At 67.9% G+C, this 7,000-nt stretch overlaps 1 long non-coding RNA gene across 1 annotated transcript; it reads right to left on the bottom strand.

Moving 5' to 3' along the window:
• Window positions 1–572: 572 nt before the first annotated feature.
• Window positions 573–1,348, bottom strand: LOC136991880 (uncharacterized). The gene is made up of 3 exons (XR_010883987.1): window positions 1,307–1,348; window positions 936–1,206; window positions 573–767 (listed from the first exon to the last, which is right to left on the bottom strand). It is a non-coding gene; the product is annotated as an uncharacterized lncRNA (long non-coding RNA).
• Window positions 1,349–7,000: the final 5,652 nt, after the last annotated feature.

Here is a 7,000-nt window from a genome sequence, read left to right as displayed (position 1 = left end):
AGGGGTTGCCCCCCACTCCTGGCAGGGGGACGAGGCCACCTGGGATCAGCCTGGCCCTGCCTGTAGGGTCTGAGGAACGCGGGACGAAGGTGGCGAAGGACGGAGTGGGCTGCGCTGGAATATTCCAGCATGGCCAAACTCGGTTCCCCTGTCTTTGCCCGCTGCTTTTTAAAGCGCGTTTCCCTTGGGATGATGCAGCTAATTTAGCCAGAGGTCGGTCTCTCCGGGTCAGGGCTGAGGAAGGATGCAAATGGGACAGCTTTCTATAAAAAGACACACACGGATATGCCTTTTTTTTCGTAGCCAGGTATTGATTTTTCCTTGCGTGTCTATAACTGGAGGTTACTGTGTTGGGGGGGGGGGGGCAGCTCTGCCCGCACGGGACCCAGCTCCCCCCCCTCTGCCCATGCCCGGGCGCGAGCCCGTGCTTGGTGCTCGTAGCGGGTGGCAAGGGTGAAGAAAGGCGGCGCGGCCACGCTGCCGGGTATCCCGCAGCGGAAGCGGCCCCCCCCCCCCCCCCCGCCTCAGTCCCCCTCCTCCCTGCTTTGCCAGCCGGCCATGCCTGGGCACGGCACAGCCCCTGCCGCCTCTGCCATCCTAGGCAGGGACGGGGGGACAGGCAGCGCGCGGAGCCGCAGCGCGCTCGGCACAGCGGCGTGAAGAAAAGGGGCACGGCACCGTGGAAATGCAGCCGCGCACAGCTCTGAGGGTCCCGGTTGCTCACGTTCCTCCTCCTCCTCTGCCCCTCTTGTTTTAAAAAGCCTTTGCTAGCAAGGAAAGAAAAAAAAGAAACTGCTGCCACTAGCAGAAGGGATTTTTCCGCTCTCGCTGCTCCTGCCCGACTCCCCAAACACGTATTCAACCAGGGGCCACGGCCTGAAATCATATTTCATGCATTAGCTTAATGCCTTACTGGAAGCAGGCAGAAATCCTACCCTGACGACGCACCACGTGGAGGGGCTATTTTGGGGTGGCTCTTGGCTCCGTTTACCAAGTGGCCCATTCCGGCAGGGCCCTTGCGGGAAGCAAACGTGGATGCAGCTCTGGCCCCATCGCAGGCAGCTGGGAGCAGCCAGCCCTGAGGACGCCGTGCCGGTGGCAAAGCCCTCCTGCTGTGCCGCACAGGCAGAGGGGATGTCCCAGGACAGCCCCGGGAACCGGCAGCCTCTCCACAACCTCCCGTGGGCCGAACGTGAAGGCAGAGAGCTGCCGGGGCGCGAATGAAGCAGCAAGTGCCGTAGCTCTGCCGCGGTGCTGTTGGGCGACAGCCCTCCTTTCCCAGGACATCAGGGTGCCAAGACCTCACCTGGGCTCCCCGAAGTCTTGGAGAGCAACTCATGAAAGGCTGCTAAGGGCAAAGGAAGATGCAACCCCCCCGGCTGCTGGAAGGGCCTGAGACAAAGCTGCCAGAAAAGGCTGGAAAAGCACGGAGCGGGCATGCCCTGCTCCTGTGCCCCCCCCCTTGGCTGCTGCGGGAGATGGGCACAGAGGCAACGCTGCTTTCCGGGTCGACCCGGGGCAGCTGCCGTCCCCTTGCTAAGGCAGCACGGTCAGGGCGGCACGCACACGGGGCTCCAGGGCCGGAGGGGACGGCACCTCCTTCCTCGCCCTTCCTCGTCCCTCGGCTCCCATCGGCGGGAATTCTCCGCGGGAGCCACCAGGAGGCGCCTTCGCACCGCGCCGGCTCCCGGCGCTCGCGGGATGCTGCCCGGGGCCGGCGGGAGCTGGGCTCCATCCCCATCCCCATCCCCATCCCCACCCCCATCCGCATCCCCATCTTCATCCCCATCCGCATCCCCATCCCCATCCCCATCCGCATCCCCATCTTCATCCCCATCCCCATCCGCATCCCCATTCCCATCCCCATCTTCATCCCCATCCGCATCCCCATCTTCATCCCCATCCCCATCCCCATCTTCATCCCCATCCGCATCCCCATCCCCATCCCCATCCGCATCCCCATCTTCATCCCCATCCCCATCCCCATCCCCATCCGCATCCCCATCTTCATCCCCATCCGCATCCCCATCCCCATCCCCATTCCCATCCCCATCTTCATCCCCATCCCCATCCCCATCTTCATCCCCATCCGCATCCCCATCCCCATCCCCATTCCCATCCCCATCTTCATCCCCATCCGCATCCCCATCTTCATCCCCATCCCCATCCCCATCTTCATCCCCATCCCCATCCCCATCCCCATCCGCATCCCCATCTTCATCCCCATCCACATCCCCATCCCCATCCCCATCCCCATTCCCATCCCCATCTTCATCCCCATCCGCATCCCCATCTTCATCCCCATCCCCATCCCCATCTTCATCCCCATCCCCATCCCCATCCCCATCCGCATCCCCATCTTCATCCCCATCCACATCCCCATCCCCATTCCCATCCCCATCTTCATCCCCATCCGCATCCCCATCTTCATCCCCATCCCCATCCCCATCTTCATCCCCATCCCCATCCCCATCCCCATCCGCATCCCCATCTTCATCCCCATCCACATCCCCATCCCCATCCCCATCCCCATCCCCATCTCCATTCCCATCCCCATCTTCATCCCCATCCGCATCCCCATCTTCATCCCCATCCCCATCCCCATCTTCATCCCCATCCGCATCCCCATCCCCATCCCCATCCACATCCCCATCTTCATCCCCATCCCCATCCCCATCCCCATTCCCATCCCCATCTTCATCCCCATCCCCATCCCCATCTTCATCCCCATCCGCATCCCCATCCCCATCCCCATCTTCATCCCCATCCGCATCCCCATCCCCACCCCGCGCCGCCCCTTCGGGTCGCCGCGCTTCCCGCCAGGCTCTCCCGCGGGAAGCCCCCGGGAAAGGCCGGATCTGGGCAAGAGCTTGCTCTCCCAGCGGGATTGCGGGGGGGGACGGGACGCGAGGGATGGCGGGCGAGAAGCAGGGGCGCGCTGGCTGCACGGGCAGCCCGAGCCGAGGCCCCCAGCCCTGCCGCCACGGGGCTGGGAACACCCTGGGCGAGGGGCAAGCGCAGCCCTGCGCCTGGGCTCGCGGCGCTGCCGTTGGGAAGCGCTGGGAGCAGCGGGGCTGGACGACGGTCCTTACCACGCCACGGGCAAAGAAAGAGATGCGTGCGGGTGTTGGAGCTAACTGGCGCAAGGACTTTGCCCCCGCTGCGGAAGCAAGTTATTCCCGGCAGCTTGCCACCCTCTTCGATGGCCGAGCGCGGGTCAGCGCTCACGCGGGCTGCTCCGCGGTGCTCCTCCTCCTCGCCGCCGGCGAGCACCCAGGAGCCCGAGCTGGCCGTGTGGGACGGCCGGGGGCCCGCCGCGTCTCGTGGCCCTGCCGTGCGCGGGCGCCTCGTCGCGCCTGGGCTCCGCAGCGCGAAAGCGCTGCTCAGCGGGCGGAGGGAGCGGGGCTGAATTACGGCTCTCACCGGCTCCCCACGAGCGAGTGAGAGGCGGGTGATCGGCCCCGTGGGAGAGGAGCCTGCACACGGGGGCGCGAGCCTGCTTCCCTCCCCCCCCCCCCCCGGGGCAGCTAACGAGGGGCCGTTCTCCGCCGCGGGGACCAGCCGGCTCTCAGGGAGCCCCGGCGAGTTCCCGGCCGCCTGCGCCGCGCCGCACCGCACCGCTCGGCCCCTGCGAGAAGGCACCCACCGGGGGGGTGGGGGGAAGCGTCGCGGAGCGAGACGGCAGCCCCCCTCTCCCCCCGGTGCCCGGGGGCATCTGATTTCTCCCTGACACCATCAGTAAAGCCCTGCTAAATCGGGCGCCCGGCTTTTGGGGGGGGGGGGGGTGGGAGGATTTGCGTCAGCGGGTGACACTTTTAGCCGGGGAGGGGGGACTCCGGGTTGGGAAGCAGCTGCCGGTTGAGTCACGCGCGCAGAGGGCTCCCCGAGGCGGCCCGGCACCGCCGGCAGCCCCCCGAGCGAGGCCCCCGGTGCCCGGGTACGTGCGGGGGGAGAGAGCGAGCGAGCACGGGAAGCACGGGAGCGTGGGGAGCTGCCCGAGCTCCCGCACCGCCGGAGGCGCTTCCCGCCAGCTCCCGGCTCCGGCGTGGGAGCCGCCAGGCTGGAGCAGCGCGTGCCGCCCCCCCCCTGCTCGGCCGCCCCCCGGGGCCGGAGCCTGGCCTGACCCCCCCCTTCCGTGCCGCCCGGCAGGGACAGTGAGCCCCAGCTACGGATGAGGCTTGGAGGGGGGGAGGAGATGGTGAAAATCCTCAGCATCCCAAACCACATGCTTGGTCTCGTTAGGCTTCGCGGAGCCTCCTGGTTAAGCACGGGGACGCAGCTCCTCGTCGCTCCCTTCCCCTCCCGCCCCATCCCCTCCCCTCCCCTCCTCTTCCATCCCATCCCCCCCACCCCATATCCCCTCCCCTCCCTTCCCCTCCCATCCCATATCCCATCCCATATCCCATCCCCTCTCATCCCATCCCACCCCATATCGCATCTCCTCCCCTGCCCTCCCCTCCCTTCCTATCCTCTCTCATTCCCTTTCATGCTGCACCCCCTCCCCACCCTTCCCCTCCCATATCCCCTTCTCTCCCATCCCCTCCCTTCCCCTCCCATCCCATCTCATGCCACCCTCCTCCATCCCATCCCATGCTATCTGCTCCCATCCCCTTCCTTCCCCTCCTATCCCATCTCGTGCCTCCCTCCTCCATCCCATCCCCTATTCCCTCCCCTCTCCTCCCCTCCCATCGCATCCCATGTCTCATCCCCTCCTCACCCCTCTCATCCCATCCCCCCCTTCATCCCATTCCACATCCTGTCCCATATCCCATCCCCCTTCCCACCCCTCCCCTCCCCTCCCTCTCATCCCACCCCTCCCCTTCCTTCCCCTCCTATCCCACCCTCTTCCATCCCATCCCATCCTGTATCCCGTCCCGTAGCCTATCGAATCCCATCCCATCGCCCGCCAGGAGGGCTTTCTTCTGAGCCGGTAGAGAAAATCGGCCTCGGGGCCAGCCCTGCCCGGAGGGGTGGAAACAAACCCCAGTCCCCGCGCCCCGAAAGCGGACGGGGCTGTTCTTCCTCCCCCCCGCCCCCCGAGTTCGGGGCAGGCTGCCTCTGACGAGGGCCAGGCGCTGCAGAGCCCGGTTAAACGCTGGCACTGCCCCAAAGCGCGCGCATCCGGGGCCCGAAGCGCCTTCTTTGGGATGCAGTCAGGAAACGGCAAGGAGTCTTCGCTGCTGCTTCAATTCCCTCCTCCAGCTCCTGCATATGTTTTCCGACACAGCCGTTGTTAGCTGCGCGACCGCGCTCCGTCTCCTCCCGCCGGCTTGCTGGCTTGCCGGGGACGCCGGCGCACGGCCCGGAGCTGGCTGCGGCCGACGCCAGGACCCGACCGCCGGCGTCCGGCTCCCTCGCGGGGAAGCAGGGAGAGTCGCGGCGCCGGGACAGGCGCTGCGTGGACGCTGCAAAGCCACGCTTAGGCCATCGGACAAACGGGCCCGTCTCGAGATACGCTCCCGGGCTCGCAAATCCGGTTGAAGCCAGCAGGCGCTCGGCGGCGCTGGCAGTCTAGGCGCCGTCTCCCGAAGCCTATTTTGGAAGTTAGGCAGCGGAACGGGTGCCAGGACCCGTCCGCCAGCGACGCACAAGGACGGCCGGCTCGCCGAGGAATGCTGGGGGGGGGGGGCAGGAGGCGCTGGGAGAGCGTCCCATCCGGCCCGCTCGGCGCCGGCGCCGGCGCCGGAGCCTCGCCCTGCGCTCCCCGCTGCGCGGGGAATTGCTTTTCTCCACCGCGCGGGAGCCCGGCAGGCCCGCTCGCTGGCAGCCCATATGGCGCGCTCGGCAGCGAGGCGCAGGCGGAGCGGCGGGGACGCGGGAGCGTGCTGCGCGAGCTGAAGGAGCCGGGATGCTGGGCATCTGTTAGGAGCCGCAGGGGCCTGGTGGGGGGGGGGGGGGCGGACGGACGGACGGACGAGCGTAACGGTGTCACGCACCGGCTCACGATCCTCGGAGCGGCGGGTTGCCAAAAGCACGCAGGGCTGTAACAGCCCCAGCATCTGGCGGGAAGCGGCTCGGCCGCTGGAGCTGCAGGAGCAATGCCGGCGCTGGGTCCCGGCCGCGGCAGCTGGGGACCCCCCGTCCCTCCGCGGCCAAGGGAGCATCCGGAGCAGGGCCGGGGGACGGACCCCCCCCCGCTCCCGCTCGCCGCTCGGGGGGCTGCCGGCGGTGCCAGGCCGCCTCGGGGAGCCCTCTGCGCGCGTGACTCAACCGGCAGCTGCTTCCCAACCCGGAGTCCCCCCTCCCCGGCTAAAAGTGTCACCCGCTGACGCAAATCCTCCCACCCCCCCAAAAGCCGGGCGCCCGATTTAGCAGGGCTTTACTGATGGTGTCAGGGAGAAATCAGACGCCCCCGGGCGCCGGGGAGAGAGGGGCTGCCGTCTCGCTCCGCGACGCCCGTCCCCGGCGCGGAGCCCCCTGCAAGGCGATGGGGGGGTGGCAGGGAGCTGCGGCACACGGTGGCACGCGGGGCAGGGTCCCTCCAGGCTCCTTGCAGCGCGCACCTGGGAGCCATCCCCGCAGTCCGGCCGCCCGGCGAGCGGAGCAGCCGGCCATAACGGGTTATTAGGGCCGCGTGAAGTGTCCGCTTCCCGGCGATTGCGCTGAGCGTGGTCATTACCATTTCACAGCTGCTAATCCCCTTGTCACCGGCTATCTCCGCTCGCTGGCTGCTCAGGCACGGTGCAAAGCTGCGGCCCCCCCCTCCCTCCTCCGCTCTGCCCCGGAGCCTGCAGCCGGAGAGCAGCCCCCAGCCCGCCGCAGGGACTCTGCCGGCTCGGGTCGTTCCCATCCAGTCCATCCCCAAAGCACGCGGGTTAGCCCGGGCATGGCAGCACAAGGCCGTGGGGCTACCATCCGCTCCTCTCCTCCCCTCCGGCTTCGGCCACCAGCTGTGGCTGTGCTCTCCACCCGTCCCCGAGCCCGGGTGCCCTTGGGCTCCCGTCTCTCCGGCTCCCCTCGTTATCCCTGTGCCCGCTGCAGCTGGTTTGGACGCCGCCGG

The sequence above is a fragment of the Apteryx mantelli genome, chromosome 4 (assembly GCF_036417845.1).
Source record: "Apteryx mantelli isolate bAptMan1 chromosome 4, bAptMan1.hap1, whole genome shotgun sequence".
Classification (NCBI taxonomy): Eukaryota; Metazoa; Chordata; class Aves; order Apterygiformes; family Apterygidae; genus Apteryx; species Apteryx mantelli.
Note: the sequence above shows the minus strand (reverse complement) of the source record. Positions and strands in the feature narration are given on the sequence as shown.